Raw genomic sequence first — 25,375 nt, forward strand, 5'->3', positions numbered from 1 at the left:
GGAACTGGGTAGCATGAAGAGGCAGATGGAGATGGAGCTTGGGGTGGGATAGAGCGACCTGGGGCAGTGTGGAATAGCGGAGCTCGGAGTTAGCACTAGAAGTCAGGATAGGCCAGCCAGGACCATGAGGCAGGAATATGGATCAGAGCAGAGAGCTGTGTGGGCCTAAGACAATGAGAGCTGGAATAAAATAAGGGTGAAGACAGTAGGGGCACTAGGACTTGGCTGGGGAAGGGCAGAATTAGCTGAGGCAGGGAGAATAAAAGGTGGAGCAAGGAATGGCAGGGAGTGTGGCAGGAGGGCTTATGACCCACTGATTTCTCAAAGATTAAGGATTATTTTTGTTTGTTAATTAAAGTAGCAGCAGGCCTGCCTGGAGTGGGGAAGGAATATGCAACCTGATGCTTCTAGGTCAGTAGTGGGCAACCTGTGGGATGCATGCAGCCCACGGACTCCCTGGCGGCCGCCTCCTCCATGTGCCACTTGTTCAATGGGGGCACCGGAGCCCCGCCCTTCCTCCCAGCACTTTTGGATTCGGTCTCTGTCCTGCTCCTCCCACTCCCTCCCAGCACTGGAACGGTGTGAGTCAGTGCTCCAAAAGTGCTGGGCGAGGGGGGGAGAAGCAGGTAAGTGCAGGGCTTCAGTGCCCCAGTGTGGGAGCGGCATGTGGGAGACGGGAGTAGAGAGGGGATCTATGGGGCCTTAAGTGGAACTCCAGTGGACCAGGGGCTGCTGTGGCCCTCTGAAGTGAAGGGGGTTCACTTATGTGGCCCACCCACTATTTGTGGTTGCCCATCCCAGTCGCTACTTTGATTCCAGCTGTGTGGTGACACTGCAGGTGTTTTTCTTAAAGCTCCAGCTCCTGGATTCATTGGATTACTGAGAAACTCCACTTTCACTTAAAAAAGAAAGTTTCTAGCCCTCAGTATGACTGTGCAGAAATTTGTTTTGAAAACATGACCAAGTGCAGCATAAAGGCTCTAGGTACCTAGGCCCAGATACTGGCTGTTGGTGTTTGGGGGGCAGATAGCATGGCCCTGGCATATATACTGGTAGCATATGGTATGGGGGGCAGATTGCAAGGCTGGGCACAACTACAGGGTGTCAAAGTCAGACAGGACTCACAGATTTGTCAGACAGCTCTGTTTATTAGCAAAGCTGCTCTGCTAAATGCATCCAGAAAATGTGAGTGCCATACAAGGTTCAAACCCCTTGATTTATACAGTCAAAAGAAAGCCAAAATTAACAGGATTAAAAGAGGGGCAAAACTTCACATAATTAGAGTGAGGCTAGTCAAGTATCTTCATTTCCACATCAAGCACACAGCAATCTCCTGTCCATATCTCCTTGGTTATCTTAATTGCTTTCTCCCTAACACCTAATGTTCCCTTTCCTATTAACTCTGGCTAGCACTCTGGTATCTGCATACCTACAAACAACATTAACATACTTTTCTTCTTCCTGTTCAGAGACAAACAGTATTCCTTCAACTTATTCAATTATTACAGCATAATTCATCTTTCTCTTACAGTATAATTCTTTCTACTTTCACAAGGGTGTGTGTGGGTAGGCAGTTAGCCAGGCCTATCCAGGTACCAGCTGGCTCTGTGTGGTCCTGGCTGTATGTGGTCCTGATGGGGGCACAGTGCATGTTAGGGGCAGGGACCAGCAAGCTGGGTGGTTTTCAGGGTGGCTGGATGCAGGTCCTGCACCTTGTTAATGGTCCATTTTTAGTATTTTTTTTCTTGCATAAGATATATATAAAATGAGATTCAGGGAGGAAGGGGGATGGAGTGAGCAGGGTGAGGCTTCAGAGGTGGAGCAGGGGTAGGGCCTCAAAGAAGGGGGGGAGGGAAGTGGGGCAAGAGTATTTGGGTTTGAGGTAGATCTTACATTTCACTTAAATTAAAAAAGTGATCTTGTGGTTAAAAAGGTCTTCCAATATGGCTACAGAAAAAGGTTAAAAAGGTTGAAGACCACTAGCCTAAGACCAGAGCTGTCAGGACTCCACTGCACGATGTGACGTGCAGCAGCGAAGATCCAGAGAGACTGACCTTGCTTGGCCAACAGGGAGAGTCTGCCTGTAGTAGGATTGGTGAGTATGACACTGTGCTTAGCATATGTATTCTGTTTGTTCGGGAATTGTCAATAAATAGAGTATAAGGATATTACGGTGTGAGGCTCTTTCAGTGGCTAAAGATCCTGCCAACCCGCAGGAAGATGCACCCTGAGCACTAGGAATTGGGTAAGGCTGGGTGTGTAAATTAACAGGGTTGCACCTTGAGCCCTAGGAATTGGGTAAAGGTGTGTGTCCCTACAGTGTGGAAGGGAGAAAGAACTGTTATTTGTGCGGGGTAACATTAGTAACAGGTGGGTGCCACAGTGGCACACGTCCAAACAAGCGCACATGACGTCAATATTGGTGCACAAGACAAAATTCAGTCCACTCATGGATGGAAAATCTTAGAGGGAACCCTGGTGGAGACTTGTGTTTTTGAGGCTGAAGGTTCTGGGTTTGGTCTCTTGCTGACTGTACTATCTGTATGTGACCAAGGTGTGTTAGGATTTTGTAAAGGGTTTTCCTTCTGCATGTGCAGTTATGTATGTCTGTACACAAGAAACGCAGATGTATTTTAAAATGTCAGTGCACAGCTGTGCACCTGCGGGAATCGTGAACTGCTGGTGAAGGAGCCAGATTGGCAGTCCCATCTTTCCGCATCAAACAGACACAATATGGCAACATGAATGCCGGCTTTGTCCACCCTGTCCCCAAAGGCTTTGCTATGGAGAGGTCCTCTCCAGGAGTGAGGGGGGATTCACTCCTTCGGCTCATCGCTGAGACTGCTAAAGAAACGGGCCACTTGGGGCCAAGGTTGTTTTGTGATGTGGGACCCAATTCATCCCAGATGAAACCAGATGCATTGGAGTCAGTGAGGGTGAAGCCTGCTCACACCAGAGCCAACTGAGGTCCCTCATTTGTCTGCCTGCTTGTAAACTCCTCAGCTACAATGGACGGGCAGGTGTGCAGCATTAGCTGCAATAGCCCAAACCTCTGAACCTTCCTTCTGTGTAATAGGAACCACACACTGAGAGCAGCAGAGAGGAAGAAGTGCCAGTTGTTTACTCTCTCCATGCCAGAAAGTGGTTGCCAGATCCCTTTCCCATCTAATATATAAAGGAGAATGTTGGTAAGTTTGTGCTCTAATAACTTGGACACTACAAGAGCTACCGCAACCAAACGTAGCATGGGATAACCTTTCATCCAGGAGAAGGTTGTAAGGTACTTTTGGACATGATCGGGCCCGAGCTTAAGCTGTAAAAATTAAAAAGTAACTCGCTGCACTGCAGGGGCCACCCCGCCCACCCTAGATCCCGTGCTTGCCGCCTGCAGCCTCCAGCGCTGTCCGGGACTCCCGCCCGTGAGGTTACATAAGTGACCTTCTTTTCTCACCTGCGCTGACCCCCACGTGCACAACGGCTCAGGCACCTGCCCTGCCCCCCGCAGCACCTGCAGCCCCGGGCGTGAGCTGGAGCACCCCTCCCGCGTGTAACCTCCCCTCCACCTGGGGTCACACCCCCGCCCTCCGGGGATGATGTGGACCTATATTTTAATCCCTATAGACAGGGCTCGCTGAACCATGGCCAGCCCCGCTCGCCAGCCGCGTTGTCCGGCGATCGGCGCATGCGCAGATTGCCCGAACCCGGCTCTTCCGGGTTGCAATCTACTCACCACGGGTGAGTAGACTGTATTATTTATTGAGCCCTGCCTATAGAAATCAGTGCAACTTTTCTACCATTCAAAAAAAGATAATGGACTACTGTTTTTCTACATTTTGTTCCTCCGGTTTCCTGAGCAAAGCCGGGTAACTCCAGCTAGTTCTGAATAAAGCAGAACCACATGGACATCCATACGCCTAGCTGCAGATTTGTGGCCAGCTCTGCTCCTGTCAGAACAAGAGAGGGCAGCACAAGCCTGTGTAACGCAGAAAGTTTCCCTCCGGAAACGTTTTTATGAGCGAATGATTTAAAAGGGGTGTTTAAACCAGGGGAACCTTTTTTGGGTTCAGGCCCTCTGATCCACAGAAAAATCAGTTGGGGGTTGCTCACAAGTGAGAAGCAAAAAGATTCCCAACCCCTAAACCCTCATTGACGTGGCCCCCAGCTGAGGAGAAAGACACTCCCCACGTTTCCCTCGCACACGAGAGCCTAGGGGGCCGCCTAGTAGATTTTGTGTGCTACAGCCCTGCAATGGGGCAGTGGGAGGGGCTGGAGAACCAGCACAGGCTCCTTACTGCTGCGGGTAGCCATGCGTCTTGGGCACCAGATCCAGACAAGCTGGGGGCCGCATCCAGCCCTGGGGCCTGAGGTTCCCCACCCTTGGTTTTAACCTTTGTTTAATTCCTTCCCTAGAGCACTGGCCATTTGGAGCCCACAGCATGGAGGTAGTGCATGAAACTTGCTAGGGACAGAAAGCAAAACTCACCCATCAGGTTCCCCCTGCAAGAATTTCCAGCCCCCAGGGTATTTCCCAGGATTTTGCAGTGGGCTAAGGAAATTCCAAAAGTTTTGAGTTAGGCAGGGCCTGGTCCTATCACATCAGACTGCAGTATCGCCATCCCCAAGTGTCAGCACCCATGTCGGCTCTTTAAACATTGTAAGATGATCTAAAAGAGAAATGAAATGATACACACTGTGTTCTTTTCATTTGCCTTCTGCTTTTAGAGTTTGTATGGTGCATGTGGATCACACTTTCCAGCTGTCCTCTTCAACCATGAGGGCCAGAAACTTTTGTTGCTGTTGTTGAAATGAAAGCTGGAATTCTCATATAATCACAGTACTCCAGGAGCTGTGGCTTTAATAAAGGCTGCATATCAGGCCTGTATGCGAGAGGGGTATGTGAAGGGTGTGAAAGCACCTTCCGCCCATGGTCCCCCAAGTAAGCATGCTCCAGCTGGCCGGGGAAAGGCAGGAGTGGCGAGCTGCCCGACCCTCCCTCCCTCAGGCTCTGCCCAGCAGGGGGAAGGCTGGGGCTGATTCCCCCACTTAAGGAAGACCATGGGGGTGAGTGGGGGGAGGGGGGTACATTCACACCCTTGGTGTCCACATTTACAAAAAAAGCACTCCCGCAGCAATTCCTGCATGTGGGCCTGCATATATAGTGCAAGATGATGACAGCATGACTGTTTGCAAGACTGATACTGTCAAGCATACGGCCTCTTGGTTTTTTTGTTTGGGTTTTCTTTTCATTTAATGGTATGAATATAGTGCTTAAGAATGGCGCTGTCTTGATGACAGTGGGGTCTGACGCTGTGGGATCTGAAGAGCTCTCTCTTGGGACTGGTGGTATGATCACACCGCGCTTTTAACTTGGAAGTGTAGGCAAAGCCTCAGCTGGAGGGAAGAAGGAGGTTAGCCATAATATTTAGTTATAATCTTGTGCTTTTCATCCATAGCTCTCCGAGGCTTTTACTTTGCTTCATTTACAGATGGAGAACCAGAGCACAGAGAGGTAAAGTAATTTGCTCACTCAGCATCATCAATCAATGAGTCAGGGGCAGACTGGGGAACAGATGTTCCAGCTCCTGGTGTTCTGATCTGCTGAACCACACTGCCTCTTCCGATTGAAGTCTCTGCTGAGACTGCTAGTTAGTGGGTCAGTTTGATGTCAGTTTTTGTAAGCTGGACACTTTCCCACTGAGAACTGCACTGAAACCCATCAGTCAATGTAGAGAGCCCACTGATCAGTAGACAGCCCACCGATCAGCAGTCAGTTGCTCGCTGATTGTTACTACATAATGACATTCTGCAAACACATTCAAACTGTTAGTGATTTACTCTGTTGTAAGTGGTTCCAGTATCTTTAAGATTTCTTTGTATTTCCCCCTCTCAATTGGATAAATCAGAGCATGCTTTCTCCTGGGATAAGCCACCAATACTGGAAGCAGTGAAAGCACAAACAGCCCAGATCCTGTGACGATTACATTTGATCAGGTAGGAGATAAGTGTTTTACTGGCTGTTCTTCTTCTGATGTGACTGCTATTCATAGAACAAAACTTGGCAGTGGAATTCCCACTTGCTGAAGATCAGTGGCTTGACAAGGAAGCAGCAGCTCATAATAGAAGCAAGAGGGCGTCTATTACTAATGTGTGGGGGGGTGTATGGAGGCAGAGCTAGTCAACAACTGGAACATCTGGATAGTTAGTATTGATGTGACACCAGGGACCTCTTGCTAAACTTGGCCTGATCCTAGAAACTGCTGAGATCTTTCAGGGGATTTTGAAAGAGCCCATTGTAAGCACATGGCAGGATTCAGGGGTACCTAGTAGCCATCCAATCATTTCCAGTTCTCCTTGTTAAACACACCGACATTCAAGATGCTTGACTGGATGAAAGATTAGGGCCTGATCCTGTCAGCTCCTTGACTCCTGTTGACTTCAGAAGGAATGGAAGGGTACTCAGTCTCTCCCATGAGTGAGCTCTGCTTTTAAAATGAATGGGTTTGTGTGCGAGAATCCAGCCTGTGAGAGGTTAATTTTAATTTTCTAGCTTTAGCTCTGCACTTGAAATTGACCCAAATAGTTTTCTCATCGGTGATACTAGTAGTTCTTGAATAAGAAAGAGACTTTCCTCCTACTGATCTCTCAAGGTTATTTTGACTGACGTTATTTTGAAAAAACAATGCACAGCAGTTATTTTGAAATAGTGTAGACGTACCCTCAGGGAGGCTTCCTGAAGCCAGTGAAGTTAGATTAGGGATGGATTTAGCCTGGGATGCTTATTTTTTTATTTTTTTTGAAGATGCATGGAGCAAACGCCAGAGGCTTCAAAAAGCTTAAGTGACCTGCCCACTACATACTGAAAGTAATTTATACATTCAATGAGGAAAACTATGTGATGAAAATCTGTTCTCTATTATAACATAAAATAACGTCTTAAATTTGGATAGAAAACACTCTCTATGATGATGATGTAGTCTGATGCAAGAAATAAATCCAAGAATTCTTTGTGATATTTTCAAATTAGTATAGATGTTTGGCGCTTGCTTTTTTTTTTTTTTTTTTTTGTAACAACTTTGATTCCTTATCTCAGTAAGTGAAACATTGTCCTGCCTGACTTCGAGCCCCCAGCTCCTAATGGCATATTTGAGAGAAGCGGTGGCAAAACTGCATTACAAATACAAACGTGTCTGCTGGTTTTATTATTGGGATTCAGTATTTTGCAATGATGGAGACGTGATGATTTCTCAGACAGACGTCTGCCACTTTGGTAAACAGTGTGTATTGCTGCACACTGCATCTAAGGGTGCGTCTACACAGCAATACCATTCTGAAATAACTTAGTCCGCGTCTACACAGCAGGCAGTTGTTTTGAAATAATGTCGAAATACTGTCGAGCTGGAGCATTTCTTACTCTGACTCCTGTAACCTTCACTGTCTGAGGAATAAGGGAAGTTGGAGGAAGAGTGCACTGTTTCAAAATAAGTGCTGTATAGACGCTCTCTATTTTGATTTCAAACTAAGATACACAATTGACATAGCTCCATTTGCGTAGCTTATTTAGAGTTAAGCCCTTCAGTGTAGATGCATCCTAAGTGTGTGTGTGGGACGGGGAAAATCATTGGATATTTACAAGGTACCTTGTGGCAAGTATTTAAGGAGCAGATAGCAGTGGTTTGTGCTGCCGTCTAATGTGTTCACATTTCACCAACCCTGTACGTTTGTAATGTTCTTTTAAAAGATCAAGGTTTGAATAGGCTAGGAGACAGCACTCCTTCCTTACTCCTCAGGGGGTCCTTCCAGATGTGGAGTGAGGTCCATCTGCAGGGTACCTAGGGGGTTGTCATGCACTTCCACTACTCTTGCTGTACGTATTTGTAGATAAAAGGATTTCAATTCCCAGGGCTGTCAAGCTGTAACAGTCCCTTAGCATGTGCCTTTCCTGTTTTTGCATTCGTTGTGCTATTTACCTTCCTTATGTTTTTGTTTGGCAGGCGTGTGGGGGTAGGTTACAGTCTGTTCTTTTGGGATCTCCACCCATCCCTACAGGGATAAATAGGCCATCTCCTTCCATCAGCACTAAATTCACAACATCCAAGCTTATGTTTACTACCAAGAAAATAAAAAGGGTTACATCTTGTTTCCACCCCCCTAGTTGAAATGTTACTCACCCTCAAGTAACTAATAAAAATAAAAGAAGAGAGAATGTCAGGAGTTGTTCCTAATTCCCCAGCTGGTGTTACATCCCATGGAACAGACTCAAACCCAGTTCCTGATGTGTAAGTGGATATCTTCCTTAGGGTTCAACAAAACAAAACAAGAAAGCTCCAAATGGCACCACCCATCTACTCTATCTTGATGTGTAATTTGAAAGGGGGTTAAGTTAATTTTTTGGGCTTCCAAGTGCTCAGATTTGGTTTGCTGTCAATCACTCCTGAATTGGATGATTCTGTTTGGAAAGGAAGCAAAAGCTATTTCCCCTTTTACATTGTGTTGTGTTTAGTGGGCGTCGCACAGGTGAAAGAGGGTGCCTTGACAGCACTGCCTCTTGTTAACCTCTAGAATAGGGGTAACACAAGCCATAGGGTACAGTGCGCAGCAGCATCTGAGTAGAGCCAGGGATCTGATGCTCCTGTGTAGCTATTTATACCCATGCTGCCAAACCAGACTTCTCCAGGCTCCTAATCTAATAGTAATGTTTTCGCCCACGTTGCACAGGGGTAAATGGCTGCGCAGGGTGCAAAGCAGTGGATAAACAAGTTCTCTGGGCTTGATCCTACAATCTTGACTTTGAGTGCCACATGCTCAGACAGGTACACTCATTAATGGGACTGCTTGCATAGTGCTTCTTAGCATGAGTACAAGTTGCAAAACCAGCCCCAGGAGCATATCTGACCACATTACAATGCTTGGTCTCAGCTATGGACACAGACACCTATTTAGCTGAAAGAAGAAATATTAACGAGGCGTTTGGCGGATGTCCTGGGCTCTTTAAATTCCACCGGTGGCAGCCCCTAGAAATGGCCAGAAAGGCCTTTACTATAACAGCTCAATCTTAGGACAGCATCTGGAAGGGCTGGTCTGTATCATTGTGGTGGGGTGACTACCCCACACTGGCTAGAAGGGGTTAATGCAGGTTGGAGGGAGCCTGTGCAGAGCCTTGGCCTCTCAGGGGGAAGCTTTTAAAGAACCAATCAGAATATAGCTTGCTGGAGCAGCCCTATATATAGGGAGCTGCCCAGCTGAAGGAGTCAGTTAGGCCCTGGCCAGGGAAGGCCCTGGCCAGGCCCAGGCCCAGGCCCAGGCCCAGGCCCAGGCCCAGGCCCAGGCGCAGGCCCTGGCCCTGGCCCTGGCCCTGGCCCTGGCCCTGGCCCTGGCCCTCTGAGAAGCATCTTTGATAGAGCAGTGCTGGGCAAACTCAAGGGGTCTAGAAGAGGGAGGATGCAAAGGATCACAGGGCAAGTGGCCCAGGGAACTAGAGGCAGTGGAGGAGGGCAGGACAAGGCTGCTGCCAGAGGGTCCCTAGGTTGGGACCTAGAGTAGTGGGTGGGCCTGGATTCCCCCCTTGCACCATATCTAGTCCCATTTTTTGTGTGTGGCTTGCCCCTGAAGTGAGGGGCTACGCTCGGAGGACATTGGGGCTGCAGAGATGCCGGACTGCTGATTTAACATACACCCCCAGAAGGGGGAAGAGAGACCCCTGGAATGGGTGCTGCTGGAGGGCGGTGTCCTGAAGAGGACGCTGTGCTCCAGGAGTGATGTGGGTCTGGAATTGGAGAATGGAGCGACGGGGGAGACACCAGCCAGAGGGAGGCGCCTTGCTGACAAGAGCTAATTCCCAGTGCTCCCAGCAGGAGGCGGCGTGGCGGTGAGTTCGCCCCATGACAACAGTGAAATGTTACCGGGTTTGAAAAGGGCTGTGAATAGTCGAGTCAGCTGGCAGGAGGCTGACATAAGAACGGCCCTACTGAGTCAGGCCAAAGGTCCACCTAGCCCAGTAGCCTGTCTGCTGACAGTGGCCAGCACCAGGTGCCCCAGAGAGGATGGACCAAAGACAGTGATCAAGCGATTTGTCTCCTGCCGTCCTTCTCCAGCCTCTGACAAACAGAGGCAAGGGACACCATTTCTAACCCCTGGCTAATAGCCTTTTATGGACCTAACCTCCATGAAATTATCTAGCTTCTCTTTAAACTCTGTTATAGTCCTAGCCTTCACCGCCTCCTCTGGCAAGGAGTTCCACAGGTTGACTACACGCTATGTAAAGAAGAACTTTCTTTTATTAGTTTTAAACCGGCTACCCATTAACTTCATTTGGTGTCCTCTAGTTCTTTTATTGTTTTCTTTATGCGCCCTCTCCACACCATTCATGATTTTATATCCCTATCATATCCCCCCTCAGTCTCCTCTTTTCTAAACTGAAAAGTCCTGGTCATTTTAACCTTTCTTCATATGGGACCCGTTCCAAACCCCTAATCATTTTAGTTGCCCTTTTCTGAACCCTTTCCAAGGCCAAAATATCTTTTTTGAGGTGAGGAGACCACATCTGTACACAGTATTCAAGATGTGGGCGTACCATAGTTTTATACAGGGGCAGTAAGATATTCTGTGTCTTATTTTCTATCCCTTTCTTAATAATTCCTACCATCCTATTTGCCTTTTGGACTGCCGCTGCACACTGTGTGGAAGTTTTCAGGGAACTATCCACGATAACTCCAAGATCTCTTTCCTGATTTGTCGTAGCCAAATTAGCCCCCATCATACTGTACGTATAGTTGGGGTTATTTTTCCCGATGTGCATTACTTCACACTTATCCACATGAAATTTCATTTGCCGTTTTCTTGCCCAATCACTCAGTTTGGTGAAATCTTTTTGGAGTCCCTCACAGTCTGCTTCTGTCTTGACTATCCTAAACAGTTTGGTATAATCCGCAAACTTTACCTCCTCACTGCTTACCCCTTTCTCCAGATCATTTATGAATAAGTTGAACAGGATCGGTCCCAGGACAGACCCTTGGGGGACACCACTAGTTACCCCTCTCCATTCTGAAAATTTACCATTTATTCCTACCCTTTGTTTCCTGCCTTTTAACCAGTTTTCAATCCATGGCTTTGTGGTTAGTGTACATTGAACAAACCACGTTCAGTGGCTGATGTAATTCTTCACAACACTGTTAAAGAAGTTAATGTAGCTCCAGACTGACAGTGTAGTGCTGTCCCGGATACATGACATATTGTCTGTACTGTCCTGGGGGCAACCTAGGCTTGAGTGTGGGTCTGTTGCAACGTATGCAAGTCCCATCACAGGTCCACATGACTGACCCTCCTCATCTCAGTGGGCCACAACAATGTCCTAGCCAAGACGGTCTCCCGGGACAAGGTAGATTTACTTACTGCGCTTGCAGACCTAGAATTTGCGGGCTGTGCCGATTGCCCCATACCAGCGCTTTGACTGTCTGCAGAGGGCGCGTGTGGCTCTGTGTTGTGTGCAATCCACACACCCCTCGCTTCACATGCTCCCGCTTCAATCGTGTCACTTTTGTAATGCTGGTAGGAAACAAACCGTGTGGACAAAACCCAGCGGAATCTGGCAATGCTGTGCATGGGCAACAGCAACAAAATGTCTCGCGGGCCGCACATTGAGCCCCGATGGGCCACAGGTTGCCCACCACTGGGCTGGAGTCCTGTTTAGAGTAATGCTTGGAGCGGAAGAATGGTTTAGGGCTTCAGGCATTAGCTCAATACTTTGAAGACTGACATTTTGGGCCCTGCTGCATCAGACACCTGTGTGACCCTCGATGAGTTGCTTAGGTTCTCTGTGTCTCAGCTCCCAATCTGTAAAATGGGACTTTTAGGGTGTGTCTAGACTACTGAGTTTTGTCGACAAAACTATACCTGCGTCTACACTACCGCTGAGTTCTGTCGATGCTGGTAAACCTCATTTTGCGAGGTTTTGTCGATGCTACAGTTTTGTCGATGCTGGTAAACCTCATTTTGCGAGGCATAACACCTTCTGTCGACAGAGTTCTGTCGACAGAAGGTGTTATTGCCTGTAGGTTGCGTCTAGACTACAGGGTTCTGTCGACAAAGCAGCTTGCTTTGTCGACAGAACTGAATGTGTCTAGACGCTCTATGTCGACAGAAGTTTTGTCGACAGTACCTGTCGACAAAACGTCCGTCGACAAAACCCTGTAGTCTAGACGTACCCTTAGTGTTTTCCTACCGCCAAGGGCTGTTGTGAGGATAAATATTTCAAAGGCAGCATCCGAGCATCTCACAGAGTAATATTGGGGGGGAGGTCGTACGTGCCATCAGTAGGTGCATATGCAGCCTGTGTGGCAGATGGCTTCGCTGCCTGAGCGTCAGGCTTGGTGTAGACAGAATTCCGTCGATCCAGTCCAGTGCCAGCAGGGTCAGCTCAGCCTTCGATCCTGCCCTGACAGATGACATGAGATCCATGTGGTCTATTGGCTGATCATCCTGCATGAGCCTTAGCTACAGCACTACAACCAAAGGAGCCTGAAACAGGACTGGGACTGATATGATTATTGCAGACTTGAAGACGGTGTTTTTGTCCCCCTAGTTCTTAGAAATATATCAAAGGGGGTTAACTAGAAACAGCTCTTGCAACATTGGATCTGAGTAGGCCCCAGTGAAGTGGATTTGGGGGTCTCGATTTAATCCCCAGTGGGCATTTATCCTGAACACAGACCCACTCTGTATGTGTTGCGCCCTGGGGCGTGAGGAGCCCGGGATGGGAGTCCTAGAAAGGAGTGGTAGGAGTGCAGTGCTGAGACGCACTGGCAGAGCAGTGGGTTTGTGGGCAGGTGAGTGGTAGTGGCAAAGCTCCATGTCAGAAATGTGCACCATGGTGCCTGCACCGCGCCTGGCTCCTGCTGCCATCTCCCGCCTTCTGAGGGACCAAAACATTGGAGGCAAATGAGATTGCAATTGCCTGGCGTGTGTAACCGTGTTAAACAAACAACAGGGCTCGACATTCCTGTAAGGTACAAATGGAGCAGAGAACTGTCCCTTGGGGGAAGGGGACCCCTCTTAGGCCTTCTTTGTCCATTATAAAGATGCAAAAAAGGTACAATCCCCTGTTAAAAGAAATTATTTTGCAGGCCATCTTAGTGCTCTGGCCAAGCTCTGGGTTGAGTAATAACCTTCTGCCTCCTGAACTCTGCCCTCGGAGATACCGTTATAAGCAGGATTCTTTCTCTTCCTGCCTGTGGGGGATATTGTGCTCTGCTAATGGGGCCAGCAATGGTTTTTCTTTAAAAATGGGCTAGAACTTGTTTTGTTCCTTTATGATACATTAATGGGACTTGAAAGGCTTTATTAATGTTTTTCCCCCTCCCCTTGTTTATCCTTTTAATTATCAGGAATGTCAAATCTGCTCTTTCCTGACTTTTTGGAGAACCTTTGGTAGCTCAGGGATGTCAACTGTGCCACTAGTTAGTTGGCAAGGATGTCTGTGTGTGATTATATTCAACAAAGGCTTCCTTTCTCCAAATTGTTTCTTACCCCTTGCCACATTATTGGATTTTATAATGAGCAGACAGGTCACTGCTGCGCCCACTAGTTTGTGTTTGGTCCAAATTCTGTACAAAGTGTGCCAGGTGAGGTGTCAATTGAAAGCTCAGGCTACACTGAGTCTATGTCTAAAACAAAAGGAAAAATTATGTAGCACTTTAACGACTAACAAGATGGTTTAATAGGTGATGAGCTTTCATGGGCCAGACGGTTTTTCCTTTTGTTTTCGCAAGATCAGACTAACGCAGCCACCTCTCTATTATGATTCTATGTCTGCTACTCATATACTCATACTCGTTTTTGTATGTGGAGTTATGACTGTGGGCTCTGTTCTTGTATTTTAATTTTCTCTGTCTGGGAGGGAGCAATGGGCCTTAACCACCTATTGTGAGGGCTGGAAATGAAAAAAATTTATACTCTAGCAGCACCTTATAGGCTAACAAAAATGTAGATGGTTTCATGAGCTTTCATGGGCACAATCCACTTCTTCAGATGAATGGGATGTAAGGGGTCCAAGTCCCAAATAAATAGCAGAGAGAGAGGATGGGGAAGGGAAGGGAAGGAGAGGAGAGGAGAAAAAATGGGAAAAGAATACAGCAGGCCCCTGAGATGCAACCGCCCGAGTTACGACCCCACGCACTTACAACCATTTGTGTATGTGCGGAAGGGGCCGGAAACCCCCAACTTACGTCCTCATCCTGCATTTACAACAGCGCATGGCAACTACCGTAAATGTGGGTTCGGGTTACAACGCCCCCAACTTGCGACACTTCCTCTGGAACGCATCCCCTTGCAAGTCGGAGGCCTCCTGTCGTTTCCATGATAAATGAAGCTGACAGAGAGGGTTCTAAGTGTTTTTAAGTACCTAGCATTTGGCCTTTTATGTCATTAGAATGTGGAATGTAGCGGGTAATCCCTTTAAGGTCTTTGTTTAAACCTCTATTGTAGGTATCAAGCTTGTAAATGAAATTAAGTTCTGCAGCTTCCCTTTCAAGTTGTTTTTTTAAATTGGCTTGTAATAATACGCTGACTTTGAGATCCATTAATGAGTGCTCAGGCAAGTTAAAATGTTCCCGAACAGGTTTCTGTGTGTTACCTTTTTGAATATTTGTCCATTAATTCTTTCTTGTAGAGGCCATCCAGTTTGGCCAATATCCATGGCAGAGGAGCACTACTGGCACTGGATGACGTAGATCGCATTGGTGGATGTGCAGTTATATTGTTGTACTTAAAGTACTGCACAGGATCTCTTTCAGGGGGGATAAGGCAAAAAGCCACATGTATTGGTAATATATATAGCAGTCAACACTATATCATATGCATATGATATATTGCATTCACACACACACACTCAGTCTTATTGTTACCAATAGTTGCTCCCCCAACTGCATTAGCCAGGTGAGCTAGATGGGGGTGGGGTGGAGCCAGGCTTTTGTCGATCCGGATCAGTGCTCCAATGGTGACAACAAAAACCCAGGGTCCTCCTGCAAGATACCTTGGATTTATAGTAGCTCCCCTGTCATGCAAATCTGACATCATATGCATATGCAAAATCTGTGTCATTATATGCAGTTAGTCATCTGTGGCACCTTCTTCTGGGTGTTATCTCAGTGCTGCCACATTCATCTTCAAAGAGGGGGCTTCCAAAAGCAGGCATTTGCTGCTGACTCCCAAGGCATCCATATGTCCAAACTTATTTCACTTGACAGGTCTTCTAGTCCTTGGATCTGGCTTCCATCCCCTTGGAGGGTGCTTGCCTTTCATGCCTTATCCATTCACACCTCATTCACTCAACAGTTAAGTAAAAGGGGAGAGATCTATTCTGGTACAAAGACCTACTTTTTAACCTGACCTATTTTTAGGAACTGTTCTACCAAGACTTAATACAAAAGACTTAATACAAAGTTTCTATGCTCTGTATGAAAAAAATACAACGTTTCTAAGTAAAAGGACTTAATCATTTTCATATGTATCAAGACAGAGATGTATCTACAATTTGAGCCTCTGATGTGGTGGTTTATGTGGTTAGGTCCTGTGATGATGTCGCTTATACAGATGTGTGGACAGAGTTGGTATCAGGGCTGATTGCAGGGGAGGGTTCCTGGAATGAGTATGATGGAGGTGTGCTGCATGGTTGCTGGAAAGAATTTGTCTGAGGTTAGGGAGATGTCTGTAGGTGAGGACTGGCCTGTCCCCCAAGGCCTGTGAGAGTGAGGGGTCATTTTCCAAGATAGGTTGTAGATTGTTAATGATGCACTGGAGAGGTTTAAGTTGGGGGCTGTAGGTGATGACTAGTGGTGTTCTGTTTTCTTTGTTGGGCCTGTCTTGAAGTAGCTGGTGTCTGGGTACTTGTCTGGCTCTGTCAGTCTGTTCTTTCACTTCTCCGGGTGAGTATTTTAGTTTTAAGAATGCTCTTATAGATCCTTTAGGTCAGGGCTACTGAACACGCAGCCCGTGGGTGGGATCCTTTGAACGTGCCCTCCACTGAGAACACGCTCCACAACAGTGATTCAATATAAAGGTGTTCTTTTGAGATGTGTTTTAGTAGTTAAATTCCTGAACTGTCATTGCTCGTTAAAAGTGCTGTCATATGGGTGGAAATCGGGTAAATATTGCTTTTTAATATCAGCAGAACTGACTTAAATGGGGCCTGCCTGTTGTGTAGTCTTGCATTCATCTTTGTATTCATGCCCATCAGTGTCAAAGAAGCTATTTGCATATATTTGCCTATATATTTGCATGTATATGCAACTTAAGTTGCAGCCCTCGCCATGTGCTATGAGTATCATTGTGGCCCTCGAAGCTTCCAAAGTTTAGTAGCCCTGCTGTAGGTCTTGTCTCTGGCTATGGGATTGCAGCAAATCCGATTGTATTTTAGGGCCTGGCTATAAACAATTGACTGTGAAATGTGTCTTGGATGGGAGCTAGAGGCATGTAGGTAAGTGTAAAGGTTGGAAGGCTTCCGGTGTAAGGTGGTGGGAATATGTCCATCATGTAACTGTACTCTAGTGCCAAGGAAGTGGATCTCTTGTGAGTTATTCAGTGAATGGCTGGGCTAATTAGCGATGCTACATGGATAATAGCTCTCAGAGTTGCCGATACACACCTGAGGGATGCATCTGGAAACCTGCAAACCAGCCAGTGCATCATGGCTACTTGCATGAAAGACACAGACAGGTCACTTGATCATGTGACCAGCTCCAGTTTGGGAGGCACCAGGAATATAAAAGTACCATGAGGCTGCCTCCATCTGGTCTTCAGTCCTGCTCTTGATTCCAAAATCATCCTTGCTATGGACAGAGCTGGGAAGGATCTGATGACCCGTCTGACATAGGATGTACACCAGAGACTTTTAAGCTAGCAGTTTGTAACATCTGTGCTAAGAGCCTGCACCAAGAACTTGGTGACAGATTTACGTCATGTATTCTACTTAACAATCTCACTCGCAACCCTTTTCTTTGTTTATATTAATAAAACTTTAGACTGTGTCTAGACTGCATCCCTTTTCCGTAAAAGGGATGCAAATTAGACACATCACAATTGCAATCCTTTTTTTAAGAGGAATAAGGGATCTTTCGGAAAAGGCTTTATTTTCCAAAAGATCCCCGTCTAGACTGGCGCTTTTTTCCAGCAAAGCTCCGAGCCAGAAAAAAGCGGCAGCCATGTTTATGCAAATGAAGCGGGCGGGATTTAAATCCCCGCTTCATTTGCAATTGCGATGTGTCTAATTTGCATCCCTTTTACAGAAAAGGGATGCAGTCCAGACACAGCCTTAGATTTTAGATTCTAGAGGATTGGCACAGCGTGCTCTTTTGGGTAAGATCCAAGATATAACTTGACCTGGGACTGGGGCTGGTCCTTTGGGACTGGAATAACTTGCTGGTAGTTGGAGAGATTGGTTTTATAACCTCTCACCTGTGTAAGGTGTAGGTCTGGTTGTGGCACAGGGAATACTGGGGTATTTAAAGTGTTTTGCTCGTGGGGCTTGTAGCCAGACACAAACCCCATCTTGTTTCCCCCCCCCCCAGAGAGCAAGAGAAAGGCAGTCAGCCTTTGATGCCCTGGGAACACAGGTTTGCTGCCTGTCCCTGACTCTACCATAAACAGAAACCAGACAGTAAATGGGCTAGCTGACGACCCGGGGCCTCCCGTCGCCCTGATGGCTAGTACCAGTAATTGACATGCCTGCACTGTCCCAGGAGAGGAATCTTCGCCCATCACATACTAGAGGTGCCCATTGTCTGCATTTTCCCAGGTGTAAATTATGCTTTGCACCCTTCGTGGGAAACTTGGCATTCAAAGCCATTTTTCCTAATTGGCCACTTGAAACCAGGAAGAAGCCTACATGACCCAAGGGGTATAAAAAGAGGTTCAGCCGCCCACCCCATTTGAGCTCCAATCATCTATACCTGCTGGCAGGTATTGATTGTCTCCCGAGGTCTGTGGGACGCCCAACCTCGCCCTACTTCTTCCTGAGGGATTGAGAGAAAGACGCGGGCCACGCCAAGTCTGGAACGCAGGGGTGAGAATATATACCTGCTATGTGTCTATTTTGCATGCATTTAATAAGAGCTCAGAGAACCAAAGGGTTTCATGGTACCTGTAAGTGACTTATTAGTGTAATTTCTGTCCTGTCCTTTGTAGTGTCTGTGTTATCTGTAACACAGCAGTAGCATTTAACAGCTAAGTTTACCCTGTAACAATAAAATAGTAACTGTTTAAGCTTTAACCTGACTCCTTCAGTTGCTGTAACAGAACCAAGCACAATTTAAAAGAACTTCAGCCGGTCATAAGGGACTCACTGCCCTGACCGTCGGCTGACAGGGCTTCCTGCTGGCCAGAGGGGCAGTTGAAGTGCTCTGTGTGACTGGTCTGGTGCCTTTATAGGGAAGGACCCGAGTCCCCCTTGCAGAAATGCGGATTGCTGTGACTTAGAGAAATGTGTGTCCTGGGCCGTTTCTTTCATTTGTCATTTATCACTTTGAAAGTCCAGGAAATGTATTTGGTTAATTTTCCATAGCAATTTGCCTAGATTCTGATCTCAGTTATGCTGCTGTGCATCTGGAGTTACTCCACTGGTGTAAATGGAGTAACTCAGGATTTATACCAGTGTAACGAGAGTAGAGTGTGTCCTTTAAAATGCATTCATACCTGTCCTATACCACCCTGAATCTGGGTTTGGGGCAAGTTCAGAGCTGGATTCAGGATTGGAATTTGGCTGCTGGCCCTGATCTCTTTACTGAGTCCAAGCAAAAGCTGGATCCAAACACCCCCACATACGGGGAGAAATTAGAAACCCAAGCTGAACAGGCCATGGAGACAGAGCTGAGCCAGTTCACCCAAGGCAAGGTGCTGAGGCAGTATTGAGAGAGCTTTGTTGTGGATAACCAGAGTCCCCAGGGCACTCAGTCTGACACCTGTCCAAATCCTAATGTACCCTGGGCTTACCGCCATGATTCTGGAGCAGGCAGCTCTGGTACAAATCGGGAGTAACTTCCCTGAAGTCAACAGTTGACCAAGGTAAAATCAGCATAAGGGAGACCAGAATGAAGCCCATTTTTCCTCTTCAGATTTATAGGATCACCATGGTGCGAATTTCTTAATCTGGGACGGACGACAGGAAAATACCTTTAGCTTTCCCCACCCTTGGCTGAGTGACCTAAGGATCATGCAAACTAGGGATGTTTAATTTAGCTTAATAAACTAATAGACGATAAGTGGGGGAGCCACAGCGGGTTTAGAAAGCTGAAGTGCAGCCAGGGGGACCCTGCATGAGCGCGGAATAAATAAATGGATATTGTGCTTGCGTACCAACCTGTGTATGCCTGTGATGCCAAAATGTCATTACGCTTCCCGGGATAGTGATTTAAAGAGAGGAAATTAAAATTATTGATTTAAACCACTTGATTTTCAAAAATTATTGATTTAAATCAGGTCAAGTCTTTGTAAAACTAACTTGAAAAATCGTGTTAATGTAGTTTTAAATTATAATTTATATTTAAATTGTGAATGTTTGTGGGGTATTTTTAAATGCCACTACTGGTAGGGTATCCAATTTAAATATTACGAAACTGCCATGGGTAGAAAGGAAACATTGCATACCAAGGCCCTGACCCTATAGACACTTAACAGTAAATTTGAGATTTATTCTCAGATAGTCCATTGACTTTGATGGGAGTCCTCGTGATTAAAGTCAAGCGTCTGTAGATATGTATGTAGCAATAGGGGCCAATGTGTTTTTTATTAAAAGCTTTTTTTCTCAGTGGCATAAAGTCTTTGTCACATCAAAGCAAATTTGCTTCAGTGTTAACAGTGAGACATTATTTAGACTTCTGATAGATTAACAAAAGTGAACTTTTTGTTTTAGATCAGGCAAAAATCTCAATAATATTCTGAAGTTAGGCTTCTAAGCTCATATTTAGGGACACGTAGGTGGATGTGAAGTCCACTCCTGTTGACTTCAAAGCCTGATGGAGTATAGCTTGATTGAAACATTTCAACATTCTTGACTTGTGGAAGTTCGGTACATTGGAAGATGGTATTGGCTGCAAACTGGCTTATCAGTTTTGTGTTTTGAGTTTGTGTTTCGAGTAAGGATATGCATGAGACCCTGAACTTGTCTTTTTCAGCCTAGATGAGTATTCTAAGTAGGAAACTTCCTAGCAGATAAAAAATTGACATACAAAATCTGAAATTCTAATAATTAGAAAACCAGTTAAAAGAAGCTAGTATTCACTTCAGATATTTAAGACTATAAAATAGAAAAAGTAAAGCACAAGCAATATATACATTTAAAAAGCTGATTTAAGTTTTAAATCAATTTAAACTTCAATCATGATTTTTTTAAATTGAATTTTTAAGAGTTTTTAAATTAATGGTTTTATTAGGCGTGTAATAGTATAGTCAGTTTAACTGATAAGCAAAAGGTTATATGCTATAAACTACAGGCAGTCCCCGGGTTACACGGATCTGACTTACATCGGATCCCTACTTACAAACAGGGTGAGGCAACCCCGCACTAGCTGCTTCCCTCCAGCAGACTAGGGAGACGCGAAGCTAGCACCCCCCCCCAGCAGACCAGGGAGACGCGGAGCGGCTTTTCTCAGCAGACACCTCAGCTTGAGAATAAAGGACTGAGGGAAGTGAGGTGTGGGAGAATAAAACTGAGCTCTGGAGAAATGTTTGGCTAGAGTTTCCCCTACAATATGTACCAGTTCCGACTTACATACAAATTCTCTTCTCTCTGTCCTCCCCGTGTGAGAAGATGTAGTGGTTCCTTTCAGCCTGGGCTCTATTGGCTAATCGGACTGATTGCAGAATGACCTGTGTCTGCACGGGAGCAACAGTTCCATAAATGTGAGAGCCCCCGCACCTCCTTCCGCGGTAGTGTGAGGGATACAGCCCTAAATACCCAGGTCCGGCCTTACGACAAGGAGAGCAAGGTATTTGCCTTGGGCCCTGCGCTGCCTGGTGCCTGCCCGCCCGGCTGCTTGCTTGCTGGTTTGGCTGGGACCCGCCTGGCCGCACGGTGCACCCAACCCCAATATGCTGCCTTGGGACCTATAAACTCTTTGGCCAGGCCTGTAAATACCAGTGCATGCACTCCCAGCCCTTTGGGCCAGCTTTCCCCTTTGCTTCTAGCATTAGCTGCTATGATTTGGGATTCAGTATTTCAAGCTACCCAGTGGGGAAGGCAAGGCAAAATGTTTGGGATGACAAAGCAAACTGCATAGGCAGGGCCAGTGTGATTATTTGCGAGGCTTTGTTTGACTATATGGAGGGAGCGGGGCCTACTTCTGTATGTAGATAGATAGTGGGGCACAAAAAATGCCGTTTTTTAAAAACAATGTAAAACATCAATAGTGATAGAGATGTAGCCGTGTTAGTCTGGTGTAGCTGAAACAAGTGTCAAAACGGCCACTAGTTCACTGTGCATGACACACGAGCGTCTCTCTGTGATATTGCAGTGTGCGCGTTACGGACTTGGTGACAACGCTTGGTTTAAAATGGGTGTGAGCATTTCGACCATATTTGTATATGGCATAAGGAACATTTTGCATCCACAAAACAAATCTCTGGACAGAGGTGTTTTACATATAATGCAAACTCTTCACCATATGTAATCAAATTGTCTACAGCTGCGGTACATGAGACTAGAGCCTGGGACGGGGCCAGTAATAAAGTGCGGGGCCTCGTGCAAGGGAACCTGCACATGCCTCCTGTCCACCCTGCACATTGGCAGCACCAGTCTACGGGGCACAGGGCAGGGAGTCTGGAGTTCTCTGTTGCTCCCCCAGCTGCTGCTGTCATTGTTATGCAAGAGCAAGCGAACATGATTCATGTGTCACTAATTGTTTCTGGAGCTCATCAAAGCCACGGTGCAAAGCGTTTGAGCTGGTGCCCTTGTCCACACTTGCCCACCTGTCCCTTACGTGTCTGCCCAGGTTTGCTCTGTTTTAGGCAGAAGTGGGACTTGCATTCCTCCTTGCACTTTCCTTAAAGCCACAGATTACACACACAGTGAGGCGTCTCCAGAGAGCACCTCAGGGTGAATGTTACGGGCACAGACACAGCATCACAGCCAAATGCAGCTCTCACAGGCCGCAGCAGGAACCTCTTTCTTCACGTGCAGCTTCTGAGAACGTGGCCTTGTGCTGTGGCGTTGCAAGCACCAGCCTCTTCCGCGCGAGCTTCAATTTCCATGGGAAGCGGGTGGGTACCAGCCCCGTGGCAAACCTGAGTCTAGTGCAGCCATCACGTGGGCCTAGACTCCGTTCTTGCCTAAGACGCCGCTGCAGCCTGGCCGAGCTCCCTGCACCTGCTTTGCATCTGGTGTGCCCCGAAGGCTGATGCTGCCAGCAGAGGCGGTGCCCGGGCTGCAGGAATATTCAGCTCCACCAATGGTTGGAGCCTGGTCTCTCTCTCTACCAGCCCAGCCTGCCACCCCCACACACCTCCCCTGGAGCATCCCCCGGCCAGCACATCACTGCAGGCCCTGGACGGGCGGGTCTCTGCATGCTACCCCCACCCCATGCACAGACTGGTGTGTGGGTGGCTTTCAGGAGCCAGCCCCAATCCCCTGCGCCCCAACCCTCTGCCCATCCCAGTGACCACAGTGGCAGGGCAGGGCAATCACTGAGGCTCCTGATGGGCATTCAGTGGGTGGAGCAGGCACTTGTACAGTAGGTCGAGCTCTCCAGCGGGCTCAGCATCCCTGTGGTAATTTCACTGCCAGGGAAGCCCTCCCTGCTGGGCCAGCGCCAGCTAGCGAGGCAGCGAAGTGGGGCCAAGCAGGGCTCTAGCTCGTTCTGCGCTGGAGATGCCTTAGGGTCTCTCTTGAATGTATAAGGCTGTAAATAGACACTCGCCCATCCCGAGCTCTGATGGAGAATTAAATCTCAATGGTCTGCTCCTCCCAGCACCGCTGCAAATACATCCCACGCTACCGACCCCTCCGCCAGGAACACACTCACCACCCTCAGCTTGCCCCAAGGTGGCCGCTGCTGTGGGCCCCGACGCCCCCAGCCCCTGGCCCTTTGGAGATCGATTGGAGGGGAGACAGGGTTCCATCCCTGGGTGTGGGGAGGGGTGGCCTTTCTGTCCTTAAAGCCACGCAGCTTTTCCCACCCGCCTGTGACTCAGAGCAGCATTCTCCGCCTCCTGCCTCCCACTGAAAGCGCCGACCCGAGAGAGCAGTGAATTCAGAAGCTGGGTTTCCATCTACCTGGGATGAATGTTTGGCTCTCATGAGAGAGCTTCACAGCCCCAGGTAGACTGGGTAGGTTGCTCAGGTGCTCAGCATTAGTAACCCCAGAAGCATTGCATCTTTCTTGAGAGTTTTCTCTCTCCCTGTCTCCTCTGACCTTATGACGAAATGGGCTTCTTTCCTCCTTGGTGGGTAACTCTCCTGAGCAGAGACTGTGCAGGAAGAACATGCAGAAGGTCCGACCAGGTGACTGCAGGGATCCTGTCTGGATTTATAACCTATGACCAGCTCAGGGGAGACTAGACTGGAGACACCAAACTGGCTGTAACTGACACTGAATTTGGACTGGATCCTAAATCTGGGCGAGAGGAAGGCAAAGGATTGGAATCTACATGCTTCCTGGATTCTCATGTGGATGAAATTCAGCATGTTCCATATACAGGACCAAATTCATCCGTGGTGTAACTGCACTGATGTCAGTGAAAGTCCCACAGGGATGATCTGGGCTGATTGCCAGCCCAGAGGGTTTACTCCAATAAGGGTTCTTTCTAATCATTCCTTCAGGCTGCAGCAGCTTTCTTTTCTTTTCGTTTGGTTGGTTTTGCCTGTCAAAAGCCACGTGCTGTATCGCCAGGCACCAACTTTCAAAACAACATTAAGTGACTGTAGGGCTGGTAAAAGTTGACTGCTTTGAAGATGGCTTCCCTGACAGTGACATTACCACAGGGATGCTGAGCCTGCTGGAGGTCACAACGAGGGTCAGGGAAGGTGGGTCCTTGTGCCACAGCAAAGCCTCAGAAGCACGGGACCCCTCCACCTCCCCGGCTTTGCTCCAGGTGTCCCTGGTCTGCTGGAGACGGTCCCCAGCAGACCAGGGCACCCGGAGCAGCTTTTCTCGCCCCGGAGGTCGAGGTGGCGGGACCGCTGCGCTCTGGGCGGTTCCCCTGCCTGCGAGCTCCGGGGCGAGAAAGCCCCGTTCGTAAGTGCGGATCCGACATAAGTCGGATCCGCGTAACTCGGGGACTGCCTGTATTCCACTTTATTCAGCACTGGTAAGGCCACATCAGGAGTACTGCATATAATTCTGTCCCCTCCCCCCTAATTTCAGAAAAGACGTGTATATATTGGAGAGTCCAGTGGAGGGCAACCAAAATGATGAGGGGGCTGGAGCACATGACTTACAAGGAGAGGCTGAGGGATTCGGACATCTTTAGTCTGCAGAAGAGAAGAGTGAGGGGGGATTTGATAGCAGCCTTCAACCATGGGTGTCAGGTGAAAGGCCAGCTGAGGAAGGCAAGCCCCAGCCACACCCCCTTTCTCCTGAGACCCCACCCCTTCTGCCCAAGGCCACACCCACTCCTAGCCTTATCTTTCTGGACCATGTGGAGAGCCACGGCTGCCATGCTGTGACCCCGGCCCAGCTCTCCTTGGCAGCCGGGGGAATCCTCCTTCCTCCCCAGTGGCTGGGGGAAGCCAGGCTGCCTTCCCTAGTGCTGGAGCCAGGCTGCTGTGCCGCAGCCCCAGCCTTCCCCAACGGGGGCCCCAGCCTTACGTGGTCAGTCGTGTAGGCAATTTTTGGAAGGCTGTGCCTCCCCTTGCCTTCAACTACCTGCAGGGGGATTCCAAAGAGGATGGAGAGAGGCTGTTCTCCGGGGTGACGGATGGCAGAACAAGGAGCAATGGTCTCAAGTTGCAGAGGGGGAGGTCTAAGTTGGATATTAGGAAAAACTATTTCCCTAGGAGGGTGGTGAAGTGCTGGGATGGGTTCCCTAGGGAGGGGGTGGAATCTCCATCCCTAGAGGTTTTGAAGTCCTGGCTTGACCAAGCCCTGGCTGGGATGATTTAGTGGGGTTGGCCCTGCTTTGTGGAGGGGGCTGGACTCAGCCTCCTGAGGTCTCTATGACAGGGGACAATATTTTTGAAGCGCAGGCTGAAGGGAACAGCAGTCCCAGATGTCCCATTTTTAAAGGGACAGTTCTGTATTTAAGCTTTCCTACTTAAGCCCATCCGGTTTCTAGCCGGCACAGGTTGCAGTGGTTGGTGAATGTGGGCAGGTGCCAGGCTGTGGCTGGTTGTGTCACCGGTGCTACCCACCCATGAGCCCCCCCTCACACAGACCTCTCCCTGCTTTGTCCCATC

The 25,375-nt window shown here is 47.9% G+C and overlaps 1 long non-coding RNA gene across 1 annotated transcript in view; it reads left to right on the forward strand.

Annotated features, from left to right (window-relative positions):
- The window catches only part of LOC106732426 (uncharacterized), a 36,506-nt gene that overhangs the window by 868 nt on the left and 10,263 nt on the right, over positions 1-25,375 (forward strand). The window contains exons 2-3 of the long non-coding RNA XR_012897650.1: positions 1,934-2,095; positions 3,077-5,991. This is a non-coding gene — a long non-coding RNA (uncharacterized LOC106732426). The remainder of the gene's footprint in view (positions 1-1,933; positions 2,096-3,076; positions 5,992-25,375) is intronic.

The sequence above is a fragment of the Pelodiscus sinensis genome, chromosome 25, assembly GCF_049634645.1.
Source record: "Pelodiscus sinensis isolate JC-2024 chromosome 25, ASM4963464v1, whole genome shotgun sequence".
NCBI classification, from domain to species: domain Eukaryota; kingdom Metazoa; phylum Chordata; order Testudines; family Trionychidae; genus Pelodiscus; species Pelodiscus sinensis.